An 18,137-nucleotide genomic window follows, 5' to 3' on the forward strand; every position below is an offset into this window, starting at 1 on the left:
ATCAAACCTAAACGGTCTCCTTTGAGAGTCAGAGGGACTCAGCCCACGTTCTCGGAAGAGCACCGAGAAGAAAGCTCACAGCCAGGTGAAGCACCACATGGCTGAAGCTGATAAAAGTTACAGGTTGCACAGGGCAAGTAAGGTTCATGCAGGTAACATGCTCTTTACCTCTTCCTTGTACCTTATGCTAAGTCTTTTCAGGTCTGCTGAATTCTGGAGTCTGACTTCCATTTTTCCCTTTTATCCTTTGTTCCTAGTTTAGGCTTTATCTTTGTCCCTGAACTAGGTCCTTGATAGCCATCACCAACCTTCTCTTCAAAACAGGAAACTTGATTTAATTTTCTAAAACCCCATTTTTATGCCCTGGATTCGGAGCAAAATTTTTTCATAAAAAAATAGATTTTCCAGAAAAATGAGAATTGGCAATTTACTCCATGAACTTCATTGAAAAATGATTCTTTTATATTTAAATAATAGTAGAAACATTAGCAAGGCAATACTTTTCCCCGTTCCTATCATTAATTAGTTTTTGTTGATGTTGTTGTTAAGTGCCATTGGGTCGGTTCTGACTCATAGCAACCCTGTGTACAACAGAATGAAACACTGCAAGGTCCTATGCCATCTTCACAATTGTTGTTATGCTTGAGCCCATTGTTGAAATCACTGTGTCAAACCATCTCGTTGAAGATCTTCCTCTTTTTAGCTGACCGACTGCTTTTCCAAGCATACTGTCCTTCTCCAGGGCTTGATCCCTCCTGATAACATGTTCAAAGTATGTGAGACATAGTCTTGCCATCCTTTCTTCTAAGGAGCATCCTGGTTGTACTTCTTCCAAGACAGATTTCTTCCTTCTCTTGCCAGTCCATGGTATATTCAATTTTCTTTGCCAACACCACAATTCAAAGACATCGATTCTTCTTCAGTCTTCCTTATTCATTGCCCAGCTTTCACATGCATATGAGGTGATTGAAAACTCCATGGCTTGGGTCAGGTGCACCTCAGTTTTCAAGGTGACATCTTTACTCTTCAACACAAAAGAGGTCTTTTGCAGCAGATTTGCCCAATGCAATGCGTCTTTTGATTTCTTGACTGCTGCTTCCGTGGGTGTTGATTGCGGATTCAAGTAAAATGAAATCCTTGACAACTTCAATCTTTTCTCCATTCATGATGATGTTGCTTATTGGTTCAGTTGTGGGGATTTTTGTTTTCTTTATGTTGAGGTACAATTCATACTGAAGGCTGTGGTCTTTGATCTTCATCAGTAAGTGCTTCAAGTCCTCTTCACTTTCTGCAAACAAGGTTGTGTCATCCACGTAACGCAAGTTGTTAGTGAGTATTCCTCCAATCTTGATGCCCTGTTCTTCTTCATATAGTCCAGTTTCTCGGATTATTTGCTCAGTATACAGATTGAATAAATATGGTGAAAGGATACAACCCTGACGCACACCTTTCCTGACTTTAAACCATGCAGTATCCCCTTGTTCTGTTCGAAGGACTGCCTCTTGATCTATGTACAGGTTCCACAGGAGCACAGTTAAGTGTTCTGGAATTCCCATTCTTCACAATGTTATCTGTAATTTATTATGGTCCAGGGTCAAATGCCTTTGCATAGTCAATAAAGCAGAGGTAAACATCTTTCTGGTATTTTCTGCTTATTTATTAATTAGTTTTAGGGTACATAAATGTTAACTAATTATTTTGAATGATTAAGAAATCAGACATTAAAGAAGTACTCCAACATTATTCATATCTTTTTAAAACTAAATATCTTCATTAAACAAGTTGGTGTTTCTGAAAGAAAAAAAAAGAGGGGGGGTTTACTTTATGTCCTTTGAGAGATTTAAGAATTAAGTCTCTCAAGTTGCTGAATTTTTAACCAGGCCACTGGTTCCTTAATGAAAGCTGTGAAACCACTGTCAAATTTGTAAGGAAAACCTGACCTTCAGTTTGCTTCTTTTACGCAAAAAAGAAGAGAACCAAATGTTAGAAATGTTAACCCTCTATTTCACCTGCCATTTTTCTCAGAGGGAAAGGCCAGGCATGGTGTTTTCAACTGCCATCAAGAAAGGGTGGTGTTTTCAGTAAGAAATCACCAAAGAAAGCAGAGAAAGAAGAGTGTATTTTATTGCGGTCTTGGTGACAAAGATTATGTGGTTGTCATTTCTCATTGACTTACTTTTTTACTGGATTTTGAAAATAGTAGTGTTTGAGCCAGCACTGGAAGAGATAAACCACACACTGGCTCACTTTCTACATCAATCTGGCTGGGGAGTTGTCTGGCCAGAGTCGCATACTGTTGCAACGCAGCTTGGAGGTAACTGAGGGGTAAAGAATATGTCTTCCTTTGCCAAAATGATAGGGTGTTTAAAACATCACCCAGGGCGTTTTCTGCTCTGTTTTATTTGCCTGGTTAAGAGCTCTACTCCAAGAGAAACAAATTCAAAGAGCTATGAAGTGAAATTCTACCCCTTGTTTCTTCTACTCTAACAGAAAAATGGTAGATTTTACTTAATGAGAACATATTATCCTACATTCGATGATTCGCAGAGATTCCTATGCGTACGTATTTGTCTTCATCCCCCATAGACTTCTCTGAGAGGTCTTTTTCCTAAGGCAATTGTTCTCATAGTAGAGCATGCATCTGAATTAATGGAAGGGCTTGCTAAAGCATAGATTGCAGGGTCCCACCCCAGAGTTTCTGATTCACTAGATCTGGGGTGGGGCCTGAGAATTGATATTTCTAACAGGTTCCCAGGTGATGCTGGTGCTGTGGAGCCAGGGATCATACTTTGAGAACCACTGTTCTAAGCAAACTTGTGAGTTAAGTGAAAATGCTTAGAAAATTCCTTAAGTAGCTAAGCTTTCTCATAACACAGTTTCACAGGTAAGTGAAAATTGGATCTGAAGCATATAGTTGGAAAAGGTAGTCCAGAATAATACAGGCTGATGGAGCAATAAGAGAGAAGTTCCAAGTTTAACAGGATGATCAATTTCATGGAACACATACTTGAACGGTTCTAATGAATATGGGGTTTGCACCTCAGCTGCAAGGTAAGGTGTGTCGCAAACGAGAGCTGGTGTGACATAGCACTACGTCTTCCCTTCCAAATGTGGGCGTTCATTGTCATGCTTCTGGGGACTTATGCAAGGGGAGCCGTGATGCCTTCCTCAGGGCAAACCACCTGTGGCATTAGCTTTGTAGCATACCTGACAAGGAGTTGGAAATTATTCCTGAAACAACCCAAACGTACAAACAAAGCAGCCATTTGCTATGGGACTGGAGGAGAATCTTTGCCTCTAGCTACTCAGGGTCCTCATAGAAAGGGGCTTATTTTCTTTGCCAGGGTTGAAGCTGGCTAAAGAGGTAAAGGCAATTCTCCCCTGCCTGTACCCGGGAAGACTTGTCAGCCTACACCACACAAAGCTGCAAATTGAGCTGGTTCATTACTGAACCCCAAGGCCAGGGACAGATTTCTACTGACCTCTCCTCAGTCAGAGGGTCATATCACAGGGAATAGTGCTCAACTTCCTCCTTCAGATGGAGTTCTGAGCAACAGGGCCTTCAAGTCTCAGGGTCTACTGGAGAGGAAATGAAAAAGTATGCAAAATCAAGCTGTTGCCTGACTTCTGTGGTTGAGAAACCACAGAGAGGCCAGTCCACTGTAATTGTCCCCTGTGACAGCTTGCCCAGTGAGCCCGTGGACTACCAAGCCCTGCCAGCTCTCCATCTGAATACTGGAACCACAGTCAAGCTGGTGTGTCTTTGACAGGGTAGCCTTTGAATTCTTAAAATATGTTCTGACTGGTGTCTAGCCCAATGGGAGATGTGATTACAGTAATTGATGGGCTCCCAATACTGGCTGCTTTCTGAAAATGCAGTGTTGGGTATTTTGAAAGTTATTCCATGAATGTTTATTTATACATGACTACACTTTTCTGTATGTGAAAGGCTTGTGGCTAATGTGTCAAACGAGGACAGCCAAACCACCAAGGTCTCTTCCCTGGAATATCACAGAGGAAAAATTTAGGATTGAGAAAATGCATGCATTTCTCAACTGGTGTAAAAGAATTTCCTTCACTTAAAAAAAAAAAATTTTTTTTTTTTTGGTTGTGGGTAGAAGATATAAGTAAGGTAAGAATTTACACTGAATTCAGAATCTGTGATCACATCTACCCGTAGCCTACTGTCCTTGAGCACCTCATATAGTAGTTAAAGGGAACAGTTTCAGAGTTGAATAACTTTTCAGTGCTCTGAGCAACAGTGACCTTGAAAATTTACAAATGGACAACAGATATAAACATACAGAGCTATACCTTGTACTTGTTAAAATAACTATCCCTGGTCAAGGCTTTTTGGTGTAGTTGTTTCTCCTATTTCACTGATTGTTCTTTTATCCTTGATTTAATGGTTTTATTGTCTATGTTTCTATTATTTTAATTCCTTTCATCCACTCAGGAAGGAATAACCAAAGCTGGGGAAAATTCAAGGCAACATAATGATAAACAGAAAAAATATTGAAGTTGTCAAGGATTTCATTTTACTTGGATCCACAATCAATGCCCTTGCAAGAAGTAGTCAAGAAATCAAGTGCAGGATTGTATTGGGTAAATCCGCTGGAAAAGACCTCTTTGAAGTGTTAAAAAACAAAGATGTCACTTTGAGGGCTAAGGTGCGCCTGACCCAAGCAATGGTATTTTCGGTTGCCTCATATACATGCAAAAGCTGGACAATGAATAAGGAAGGTCCAAGAAGAATTGATGCCTTTAAATTATGGTGTTGGCAAAGAATACTGAATATACAATGGACTGCCAAAAGAATAAACAAGTCTGTGTTGGAAGAAGTACAACCAGAATGCTCCTTAGAAGCAAGGATGGTGAGACTTCGTCTCGGTACTTTGGACATGTTAACAGGAGGGACCAGTCCCTGGAGAAGAACATAATGCTTGGTAAAGTAGAAGGGTCAGTGAAAGAGTGGAAGACCCTCAGCGAGATGAACTGACACAGTGTCTGCAACAGTGGGCTCAAACATAGCAACAATTGTGAGGATGGTGTAGGACCAGGCAGTGTTTCCTTCTGTTGTACATAGGGTCACTATGAGTTGGAACCGACTCGACGGCACGTAACAACAACAACGTTGTCTACGTTTGTATTATTATAATTCATCTCATTCACTCAGGACGGCACGTAACAACAACAACAAAAATTCAAGGCAATAAAGGTGATGTTTCAACTGTTTAATGCTGTCTATAATCTGCCTTTAGTGGTGTCGATGCAGCTTATTCTAGCCATGTGGGAAGAAAGATTCTTTTATGCCCAATACTCTTGCTTGCAGTGAACAATGTGAAGCAGTAATGTGAACATTTAAACCTAGGGAGAAAATTGACCCCAAATAAAGCCTCTTTCAGCCTGGTATGTTGATGCTTCTCTGTAAGGTTTATTTTATTTCTGTATTTCAACTATTTTTTTTAAAAGCCACTGGGAAATACTGAGTTGTTTTGATGTGATTTATCCATCCTGTGGGCATGTGACGGAAATAACAATCACATTCCACTCAGCTGGCCATTTCACCAAGAAGCTAACTTCTTAGAATGTGAGGAATCCGGAGTCACAAACTACATATAAGGGTATGCGGTCAGGGATTGTGAACGTGTGACCGGTGGGCCGTGGTAGTGTGCTAAAGGCAGCGTTGCTTGGCAGGTAATGTGCTTACTCTCAGCGCAGGCACTTCCGCACCGCTTCCCTGCTCTGGCCTGCTTTACCTCTTGTGTTGTCTGCTGGGTTCCTAGGCTCTTTAGGATCCTTTTAGAGTCATAGGCCTTAGGCCAGCCTTCTTTAAAAGTTAGATTTCTCTTCTGAGTTTTGTCTTGTTTCTGCTACAATTTAGTCAGAGCTCTATCTAAATACTCTGGTCCTTGAAGAAAAAGTTCCTTTGGTTCTAGATATAGAAATTGAATCGAGGCCATGCCATCACCAATTTCTCAGCTACTCTGGGACCCTGGGCTGCTCTGCTTTCCTTTGGACTCTGGCCCAGTGGTCTCCCAGAATGTGGCTTCCTTTTGTTGTAGTTCCTCTTCACTTCCTCAATCCTTTCTTGGGCTACTCACCACCCCTCCCACTCTATCTCCACCCTTCCCACTGTAGGCCTGGGTCATTTGCCCTTTATCTCTTGTCCACCTTCCTCCCAGATAATCTGTGGCCTATCAAAATTAGTATTGACAAAGCCCCTTCACTGACGTAGGCTAAATGTAATATGATTCTTGTTCATAACTACAAAGAGGAACTATTCCATGCGTACAATTTGAAAGGTTCACGTTCAATTGATATTTATTAAGTGTCCACTATAGAAAAAAAAAAAAAAGCACCTTACAAATGCTTTTACATATGTTAATCTTTACGCAATGGTATGAGGTAGGGATCATCATGGCCCAATGAAGGAAACAGGCTTAGACTATTTAGAGAACTTGTGCAAGTCCACGCAGCTAGTGAATGGTTGAGCAGAGGCTGAAATTCCCAAAGATGCTCCTGCTTCTAAGCCAAAGCATTTTCTTAGCACAAGATTATGGATTGGGGTGAGAGGCACAGGTAATGCCTCTTCCCCCAACTCCAACCTGAGGCAGCTCTGTACTGACATTTGGGCCTGGGTAGGTCCTCTGGGGTGAGTAGTGGTGGACAGCTTAGCCAAGGCTGTAAACTGAAGAGGCATTGATCAGGTATGCAGAGGAACAGCACGAGGCATTATCACAACTGTTCAGCCTACTCTGAAATCAATCTGTTCCTGAAACCCTCGTCTCATCTGAAGGTGGGAAGAGAGAGACATCAGTGCAGGCATAGGGAGCTGGAGCTGCTGAGGCCTTGCTGAGGCTCTCTTAGGACTTGTGAGCTTGGGCCTTGGGTTAGGGGAGGAAGGGGAAGTTAGGGACTTTATCCCTCAGGGAGGATGTAGGCAAATTTTGGCTTTGTTGTCCTCTTGCTCAAGAGTCTTGCTCTGTACACAGAAGGACAAAGGAAGGAAAAGGGTAGGGTGTGAGGTGTTGGTAATGCTGAAATTGATCTCAGATGCTATAGGATGTAATGATACTCTCCTGGTTACAACATATTACATGAGACTATATTCTGAAGTTTTTTATGTTTATCAGTGGCTAGGACTTCAAATTCTTTTGAATTCCTTCAGAGTCTTGTAGAGTTCTAGACGTTTATATACATATATTTTAATTTTTTATTGTGCATTAGGTGAAAGCATACACAGCAAATTAGTTTCCCATTTGATAGCTTGTACATAAAGTGTTCCATGACATTGGTTCCATTCCCTACAATGTGCTTGTCCTCTTTCCAATTCTGTCCTATGTTTCCCATTTCTTTTTGTTTTGAATTGTTACCCCTTCCTGCCTTCTTATCTTTGTTTTTGGGCAAATGTTGCCCCTTTGATCTTGTATAATAGATTGTTGTAAGGAACATGTTCCTCTTGGGTGTTGTTTATTTTATGGGCTTGTCTATGGTTTGGCTGCTGGGTGGTCTCCAGTAATGGCGTTGGTTCCAGTTCAGAAGGGTGTCCTAGAGCCATGGCCTTGGGGGTTCTTCCAGTATCTATGAGACACTCATATATTCTTAATAAATGATCTCTGAATAATGTGAGTTGAGAAATGAATAAATGAGATTTCCTAATCCTAATTTCTTATTCTTTTCAATTTGTGTTCCTACTCAAAAAATACGTATTCAGCTTCCACTCTGATCCTCAGCTATGATCAAGACAGATAAGGGCCTTGCTCTCATGGAACTTACATTATAGAGATACAGAGACAGATAATAAACTGACAATTGAACAAGAGTGAGAAGTGCCATGAAGAAAATAAATCAAGGTAGTACAAGAGAGTGCTGGGGGTAGGGATGCTGTTCTTTAGCTTGGGTAGTTAGGCAGGATCTCAACATAATGTTTTCAAGGCTCATCCATGTTGTAGCACGTATCAGTACTTTATTCCTCTTTATGGATATGCTAGATGGGTTGACACTGTAGCCACAACAGTGGTCTCAAGCACACCGAGGATCAGGAGGGTGGTGCAGGATCTGGCAACGTTTTGTTCTGTCATACATGGGTCAGCATTAGTTGGAACCAACTCAATGCTAACTAACAACAACATATGGTTATATCATACTTTGTTTATCCATTCATAATCCTGTATAGTAAGAAGGAGCCAGCCATGCACAGCTTTGGAGAACCCTCAAGGGGGAAGGCCCCAGCAAGATGGGGCTGTTAGAGAAAACTTGTGTGCTGAATGTGCTGATATCACTGCTCATGTATGGGCTAGAATATCTCTGTGACCTGTGCTCACATAGGTTTGTTTGGGTTTCTTTCCTCTAAGGCATGCAAGTTATTCACTGCTTCTTTCACAGCTTTCCAGCACCTCACAGAGTTAGTTCCCTGCTTACAGAGGACCTTGGAAAAAGGTGCTGACAGACTCAGTGTTTAACCCTTGCCCCCAAACCAGGAGATTGCATTTCTGTGGGCAAATTGTCTTTCACTCAAACCTCTAATGGGTTTTAGGAGAATGAGGCCCAGTGGATTCCTAAATACTCAAAAGGGGATTGGGCAAGTAGGCTTGCTCTTTAAAAACAAATCAATACAGGCTTTGTTTCCTCTTTGGAACACTCTAACCGAAACAAGCCCATTAGGCTGCACTTGTGGTCACAGTAACAGGTGGTTTGGGTGGTCCCCTGTGGCTTGCTGGCCTGCAGAACCTGGCCTCTTCAGTGAATTGGAGGAAAGTGTGTTGGGGTTAGGCCCCACGAGGGGGCTGGACACACACAGGGGAGCCAGTGGTGCATGTCCACAGCTGTCTGTGGCCAGTTCGTAACTCACGTGGTGGTTAACAGGGAAGTGCAGACAATGCTGAGAACAATGTGGGGGAGAGAGCTGTTAATGAAAGGAAGTGATGTTCGTCAGGGCATTTTCCCGTGGCTGCTTACAAGGCTGTGCTCAGCCTTTCTCCTCAAAATCTGAACAGAATCAATGGCAGCAACAGATCAGCCAAGCCTTTTCAATAACCACCCTTCTGTACAACACCTGATTGGGTGCAGAAGACCTGGGTTCAGGGCCTACTACCAGACCCAGTGTAGTTCATGACCTCGGATGAGTCACCAGTCACATGGACCCACCGGTCCTCACCTGTGAGTACTGCCTTCCTCCAAAGGTGATGAAATAATAGAGAAGAAAATGACTATTAGAGCACAAAGTTATCTGTAAACTGCTTATTACCAGCATTATTTGTACGTGCTTCACACATGTATGTTTCATCAGAGTTAACAATAACAATGAAAGGAATAAATTGGGTCAGAAAAGAGGTGGAAAGAGGCTGAGAAAGGGGATCAATGGACTCAGAAGAATGAATAGCCCTTAAAAATAGTTTTCCCCTAAGCAGGGCGCTGGTTTGCTTCCTCAGGGTGAGGCCCAGTTTAGGTGGGCACAGAAATGGCCTCACAAGGACAGCTGTGACAATGTATTCAGAATGATTAAGTTTTTTTTTGAACAGCTTTATACAGATAGATATAGTCTGCATATCATGCAACTTATCCATTGAAAGTATATTCCAAATTGTGCAACCATGACTGTAATCAATTTTAGAACATTTTCGCCATCCCCAAAGGAAACCCAATTCCCATTAGTTTTCGCTTCCCAGTCCCTACCCCCCACCCCAGTCCTAGGCAACCGCAAATCTACTTTCCATCCCTATAGATTTGCTTTATTCTGAACACTTCACATCAATGGAATCATATCATATGTGGTCCTTTGTAACTGATTTCTTTCACTTAGCCCTCTAAAGGCAGAGCAAATGTCACTGTGGAAGCTCTCTCATAAAGGCAATGAAGCTTGTTTCCCAGACCTGCTAGCAAACCTCTCCACATTTCTCACTGTTTCCGATTTGGTTACCTGCCCATTCCAAGGCTCCCCAATAGCATGCAGTCAGGATTACCATTGGGAACTTGGGCGTGGGGACACATATACTCAAAAAGATCAAAGTTCTCTTAGAGAGGTGGAAAGGGGACTGATGCCAGGTGAGTAACTGGCAATGACTGCCACAGTAGCAAAACCGGGTCCCTGGTTCAATACCGTTTTCCTCAATAGCTGGAGCTATTGCTTTAGTCAGTATCTTAGTCACCTGGGGCTGCTGTAACAGAAATACCACAAGTGGATGGCTTTAACAAAGAGACATTTATTCTCTCACAGTCTAGGAGGCTAGAAACCAAATTCAGGGTAGGGTGCCAGCTGCAGGAAAGGCTTTCTCTGTCTGCTCTGGGGAAAGGTCCTTGTCATCAATCTTTCTCTGGTCGAAGAACTTCTCACCCCAGGGACCCCACGTCCAAAGGATGTGCTATTCTCCTGGCTCTTGTTTCTTGGTGGTTTAAGGTCCCCTGTCTCTCTCTTGCTTCTCTCTTTTATATTTCAAAAGAGATTGATTTAAGACACAACCCTAATCTTGTAAATTGAGTCTTGCCTCATTAACATAACTGCCTCTAATACTGCCTCATTAACATCATAGAGGTAGGATTTACAGCACATGGGAAAATCATATCAGATGATGAAATGATGGACAATCATCCAATACTGGGAATCGTGGCCTAGCCAAGTTGACAGGTACTTTGTGGGGGACACAATTCAACCCATGACAGTCAGTAAATTAAAACGGGGTATGAGAGCCTTGGGAAACCCTGGTGGTGTAGTGGTTAAGAGCTATGGCTGCTGACTAAAAGGTCACCAGTTCAAATCCACCAGGCACTCCCTGGAAACTCCATGGGACAGTTCTACTCTGTCCTATAAGGTCGCTATGAGTCAGAATCCGCTCAACAGCAGCAGATTTGGGTTTGTTTTTTTTGTTTGTTTGTTTGTTTGTTTGAGAGCCTTAGTGGCTCAGTGGTAGAATTCTCGTGCTCCATGTGGGAGATCCAGGTTTGATTCCTGGCCAACACTCCTCATGTGCAGCCATTTTTTGGCTGTCAGCCGAGGTAGAGTGTTGCCAAGATGCTGAACAGATTTTAGCAAAGCTTCTAGACTAAGACATATAAGGAAGAAAGGCCTGGCAATCTACTCCCAAAAATTACTCAGTGAAAACCCTATGTATCACAACTGTTCATTTTGCAACCAACCATGGGTATGGCACAGAACTGGGCAGCATTTTGTTCCGTTGTGCATGGGGTCACCATGAATTGGGGGCTGACTCAATGGCAGCTAACAACAACCTAGACAAGCTATATATTGTCTGAGCTGAACATTATTTTCTCTGAGAATGGATTGAAGCAACTAGACCGAGTGAGAGTGATGAGTGGAGGACAACATAAGGGAGAACTGATGAGCTTATAGAAGACCTAGAAACGCGTCAGGCTGTGCCACAAGAGAGACTAGATTCAATAGGTGCAGATTAGGAGGCAGTGCTTCCCCTGTGAGCCCATAGTAGCTGAACATTTGGGAAATTTTTCTGCTAATAGAGCGCCCCAGGCAAGGCCAACTTCAAGGGCCTTATACTTGATTTAGTACTCTGCTGCCACTATCTTGACGTTCTTTTTTTTTCTTTAATTAATTTTCATTGTGCTTTAAATGAAAGTTTACAAATCAAGTCAGCCTCTCATGCAAAAAATTGATATACACCTTGCTATACATTCCTAATTGCTCTCCCTCTAATGAGACAGCACTCTCCTTCCCTCCACTTTCTCTCCTCGTGTCCATTTGGGCATCTTCTGGGCCCCTCTGCCCTCTCATCTTCCCTCCAGACAGGAGATGCCAACACAGTCTCATGTGTCTACTTAATCGAAGAAGTCTGTTCTTCACCAGTGTCATTTTCCATCCCATATTCCAGTCCAATCCCTGTCTGAAGAGTTGGCCCTGGGAATGGTTCCTGTCTTGGGCTAACAGAAGGCCTGGGGACCATGAACTCCGGGGTCCTTCTAGTCCCAGTCTGACCATTAAGCCTGGTCTTTTTACGAGAAATTGGGGTCTGCATCCCACTGCTCTCCTGCTCCCTCAGGGGTTTTCTGTTGTGTTCCCTGTCAGGGCAGTCGTCGGCTGTGGCCAGGCACCATCTGGTTCTTCTGGCCTCAGGCTGAAGTTATCTCTGGTTTACGTGGTCCTTTCTGTCTTTTAGGCTCATAGTTACCGTGTATCTTTGGTGTTCTTCATTCTTCCTTGCTCCAGGTGGGTTGAGACCAATTGATGCATCTTAGATGGCCACTTACTAGCGTTTAAGACCCCAGACACCACTCTCCAAAGTGGGATGCAGAATGTTTTCTTAATAGATTTTATTATGTCAATTGACTTAGATGTCCCCTGAAACCATGGTCCCCAAACCCCTGCCCCTGCTTCACTGGCCTTTGAGGAAGAAAAAAAAATATATATATATATATATTTTTTTTTTTCTTTGAAGCTTCAGTTTATTCAGGAAACTCCTTGGCTTTTGGTTTAGTCCAGTTGTGCTGTATTATGTGCTGTCTTTCCCTTCACCTAAAATAAAACTTACCTACTATCTTATTAGTGAAAACTGCTCTCCCTCCCTCCTTCCTTCCCCCCTATCATAACCATCAAAGAATATTTTCTTCTCTGTTTAAACTATTTCTCTAGTTCTTGTAATAGTGGTATCTTGATATTCTTAACAATTTTGAACATTGCACTTGGCTTCACAAATTACGTAGCTGGTCCTGGTCTGGTGAGGTAAGAAACACAGATATTAACAACAGGCCCATTTCACAAATGAGGAGACTGAGAGTCAGGCAGGTTAAATGGCCCCCATAAGTTAGAAACAGCTAACTCTAGCACCCGGGTCTCCCATGTCCCAAGTTAGCATTTGCTCTAATTGACCAATGCAATCTGCACGTTTCTGAATGCCTGCCTGGCCTGTGCTCACTCTCTGTAACTGCCCACACCTTCTGTGATGAGCCTCTCAGCTTTGTTTATACCACTTGAGACTCCCTGGAGCCACAGGTGATCCCCAAGCTGGGTCAGGCTGATCCCAAGCATACCGTAGGGTCATCTTACCTGGAGGAGCTGAAGGGGAAGAGTAGGGTTATAGTTCAGCAACACTGAAGGGACACCCTGCTGAGAGGTGACTTCTGCCGCTCAGACTTCTACAACTCTAAATCTCTATTTGTATATATACTGCTTTGACTAAAAGCAAGAAACACTTAAAGCTTGTTGAGCTTAGAATCCTACTTGGTCTGAATGGGAGAAACTGCCCTTATTTTTAACAGCAAGTAAATGTAGGTGATTCTTTTTGAAATGGGGCCTTTTCCTAGGCTCTAATTTTGATATGATAGAATTAAGGCCATCTAAAACCCACTCTTTTAGTAGGTCTCTTCACCTTGCCCAGGATCTATCTTGATATTTTTAAGTGTATTTTCTGTACTGATTAAGCTTTGTGTGTGGGCCTTTGAGGCTGATATGCCATTCTGGTAATGCAACATAAAATCACTGAATAATTGCCTCAACTCTGAGCAGTCACGTTTCCTAACATGTGTGCCTCTTCTCATGGGGCCCAGGACAATGCTTCCAATGAAACAATTCCAAGAAATTTTATTCAAATAGCACTCTCTCTAGAGAATTCCTCCTGTTTAACGGGAGCTGGGGGACATAATTAACTTGAACACCTGATTTGGAATAAGGCACTAGAGATTTTAGAAACTGAGGAATTTGGAATACCAAACTATCTAGGATTTAGATCCAAATGAGAAAAACCTTCAAAATAAAAACAACATAAAAATTATTAAATTTATAGGCCAAATTTAGAAATGTGTAACGAATATTCATTTTCTTTTCTTCTCTGAAGGCTGAGCAATCCCAGGATGGGTTTTTTTTCTTTAATACGAGAAAAAAGAAAAGCCGGTTTGTAGGAAGGGAGAGTACTTCTGAGCTTTTCTCCAGGCTCCTGGGGTGATGTTTGGGGACTTCCATGAAGCAAGCAGAGCCATGAACACTAAAGATGGCACACAAACCACAGGGGAAAAGAGATTCTTTTTACTGTGAAAGCTAATTTTTAGAGAATTGCTATGCTTTTTGAATTGGTAACTTATTACTGGCTAAAAAGTTAAAATTTATAAGCAGAAGGCATTTTTTCAAATGCTGTCTTCACGGGTTGAGAGGATGCTATGAGACACGTGTGGGTGGCGTGGAGTTTTCACAGCAATCATGTGAGGAAGGTTACCCATTGCCGTCGTCGTCGAGTCAAGTGGAGGTGCAGATGAGCGGCACTCAGCGGGCATCCTTATCTACCTGGTCAGCCCTTGTCAGAGTCTGCGTCCAGGTGGCTGGGGTGAGTCCTGCGGGGCTGCCATTAGCAAGTCCCCAGGGCTGACCCAGTGACCATCATGACGTGGCCGTGCTGAGCGATGAGGCGCTTGGCAGCTCTCACTCGCCCCTCTTGCCCAGCTGTCCAGCTCAGGACACCTTTTCTGCACAGACAAAGATAAAATTCTTGTTCACAGAGTCTTTAAACCGACCCACTTGCTGCCGGAAGGGAGCGTGCATCAGAATTCCCTGCGTAGCAGCACTGTGTTGCTCATGGAGCCCAGTGAAGCCCTGAGCCACAGCAGGGGATCAATACACCTGTACTTGAGATGCATCTGGACCTGCCCGTCCACAGAGTCTGCTCTGAGACTGATTTGTTCTTGTTAGCTGCTGTCGAGTCAGCTCCTCATGGTGACCCTGCACACAGCAGAACAAAACGCCGACATGTCCTTGGTATGCTGGAGTCCATTGTTGGGGCCACTGTGTGGCATTCAGCCTAGGGGGCGCACTTCCAGCACCATATTGGATAACGCTTTGTTGCGATCCACAGGGTTTTCACTGGGTGATTTCTGAAAGTAGATCACCAGGTCTTTCCTCCTAGTCAGTCTCAGTCTGGAAGACCTGCTGAAACCTGTCCACCACAGGTGACCCTGCTGGTATTTGCAATACCAGTGGCATAGCTTCCAGCATGACAGCAACACCCAGGCTACCACAGTATGACACCCTGACAGGTGAAATTGACTTAGGGTATTACTAATCTATTTGTGCATTTGCTTCGTTGTCTCTTTAACAAAAGTAATGGGACATTTATGTTTTACAAACAAGCGTTAATGATTCTGGATAATTTTTTCTTTATAGAAAGGCATCAGATGAAAGCAAACTTTCGAAGATCTGGGTCCATGTCTCACATATGTAACAGGGTCTAACCTGTCCAAAATTTCAGGGCGATCTGTTCCTCCCCAGCCAGGTTCTGTCACCTGTTAGAGTGAATCTGGAAATACCCCGTAATGTTAAACTAATGGAATAGCCAGTCACTTCAAAAGGCACCCGTAAGTGTACAGCTACGACCATGCTCCTTTCCTGGTATTGTTGCTAGCTGCACCTTGTTGTTGCTGCCAGCTGCTGTTGAGTCGGCCCTGAACATGGCAGCCCCATTTGTTACAGAGTAGAACTGCCCCACAGGATTTTCTTGGCTGTATTCCTTATGGAAGCAGGTTATCGGGCCTTTTCTTCCACGGAGCCACTGGGTGGGTTTGAACCCCCAACCTTTCAGTTGGTAGCCGAGTACAAACCGTTTGTGCTACCTACCCAACCAAAAAACCAAACCGAGCCCATTGCCATCGAGTCGATTCTGACTCATAACGACCCTATGGGACAGAGTAGAACTGCCTCATAGGGTTTCTAAGGAGCAGCTGGTGGATTCAAACTGCTGACCTTTTGATTAGCAGCCGAATGTTTAACCACTACACCACCAGGGCGCCACCCAGGGCCCTTGTAAATGCTTTAGTGAGGAAAAGAAGCCATTAAGTCATGCTGATTTTGAAAAAGCACTTGGTTAGTGTTAAAGGCACTGCATGCAATGTAGAAACACAGTGGTACACATTGAATGGTTAGGACCCTTTGTCAGCAAAGGATACTTATCTAGGCCCGGGGCTCGGGAAACTCACAAGGGAAGCTCCAATCCCCGTTTGAGTTGCTGCCAACCCTTTGGTAAGCCTTGGCCAGCTTCCATCCCTGTCCTGACCTAGCCTGACCTCCAGAGCCTGTGAGAGCTGGCACCCTCTGAGTACTGGTTGGTATGAATGGCCAGAGGCCAGTGCCATCTGAGACATCCATCAGCTCGATACCAAAGGTTAATCTCTTTCATGTGAACTGCCCAATTTGTAATTTGCTGCATGGGCTTCCTAGCAGAAGCCCTTTTTCTTATACCATCAATCGGTTCATATTTTGTGGTGTTGCTCACAGACCTCTTAATGATTTCTGAACGCTCTTTTTGAAGGGTAATTTTTCTCTTCACATAGATCTTGTCATCCTCAGCCTTGGACAGATTGTGTTCACGGAGGGTTCTAGTTTGAGATTTAACTTGTTTCATTTTTCTTGAATGTTACATCTGGGTTTAGAAATGTTTGCAAATTATTGCTTCTATGAAGACGGAACCAAATTCAACATTAAAGAAAAAACATGAAGGAGGAAAGAGGGGCTGAGGGCTTGCAGATGTGTATTGTGTATGACTTGTGTAAGTGGGTCTCCACCATTGATAGTGTTGATTCAGTAAGTGCAATGGCTGTAAGACAAATGTCTAAGAGACTCATGTGAAATGCAGGGTGGCTATGTGGAGGTGAATGAAATGACTAAGGTGAACCTACACAAGGAACCGGTCAGTTCTGGGGTCCAGAAGTCAATTGCCATTTGTGTTGGTTCTAAATTTGTGCTTTTGTGGGGGCACACCATAGCCCAGTTTGGGTGCAGTTGAATTTGTAGATTTGGCTGTATCTGGGGGATTTTAGCTCCTGTTAGCTGTTGGATCGCAATAGAACATTGTCAGACTTGCTTACTTTGGATACGTCATCAGGAGGGATCAGCTGCTGAAGGAGGGCATCATGTTCAGTGAAATAGAGGGTCAGTGAGGGCGAGAGAGACCCTTGGTGAGATGGATTGGCACAACAGCTGCAACGCTGGACTCAGAACACACCGGAAACCATGAAGATGACATACTGTTGTACATAAGGTCGCCATGAGTTGGAGCTGATATGATGGCAGCAAAAAAAAAAAAAATTTTTTTTTTTTTTTTATCTTATCTAGCTACTGTTGCCATGTCCCCCCAGTCACTGACCAGGTGTGGCAGCCAGGTGTGTGGCTGGTTGCCTTATTACCTGCACCCTAGGGATGACTTTGACCCTTAGCTGAGGTGTCTCAGAGAGCTGGATTCCTAAGAAGGACTCACAGCTGGCAAGAGCTTCTGACCTTACAGTGGGTTTTCTCTGTAAGTGATCCCAGGACAGCCAAGGAGGAGGTGGCACCAGCAGTAGAAGTCCACCTGGCAATCTGGGATCCAGGGTTGAGGCTTGTCAGGAACAGAGAAGGCAGTGTGCTTGCCAGCAGGAAAGGGCCTGGGGGCAGGGGATGAAGGGAAGAAAATAAGCATTTTAGATTCCCTATGAGAAAGCTGTGGAGTCTCAGTGGCACACATGATTAACGTGCTCAGCTGCTAACTGGAAGATGGGCAGTTTGAGCTCACCCAGAGGTGCCTTGAACGAAAGGCCTTGGGATCTACTTCTGAAAAATCAGCCCTCAGAAACCCTATGGAGTACAGTTGTAATCTGACACACATGGGGTTGCCATGAGGGGGAGTCCATGCGATGGCACTGGCACTGGTATGAGAAAGCTCTAGGCCCCAGGCAACAGACGTTGTGAGTTGTAGTGGACAAGCACAAAGTCTCTGGAGTTTAAAAGCTACTTTCCAGCTGAGGCTAATTACTGAGCCTCACTGTGCCTCAACTGCCTCCTTTGTGAAGTAGGGATCTACCCCTCAATACTGCGGTGGTGTGTGTGTTGCTGTGTGCTGGAATCTATGCCACCAGAATTTCAAATACCACCAGGGTCACCAGTGGTGGACAGGTTTCAGTGTCTTCCAGACAAAGGCAGACTAGGAAGAAAGGCCTGCGAGCTACTCCAAAAATTAGCCAAGGCAAACCCTATGGATCACAAAAGAATATTTTCTGATAGACTCCTGAAAATTGAGCCGTGTAGGTTGGAAGGCTTTCAAAATTCATAGTGGCTGCAACAGTGGACTCAAGCATACCAGTGATCATGGATGGTGCAGGACTGGGCAACATTTTGTTCTGTTGTACATGGGATTGCCATGAGTCAAAGCCAA

Source organism: Loxodonta africana, chromosome 17, assembly GCF_030014295.1.
Source record: "Loxodonta africana isolate mLoxAfr1 chromosome 17, mLoxAfr1.hap2, whole genome shotgun sequence".
NCBI classification, from domain to species: domain Eukaryota; kingdom Metazoa; phylum Chordata; class Mammalia; order Proboscidea; family Elephantidae; genus Loxodonta; species Loxodonta africana.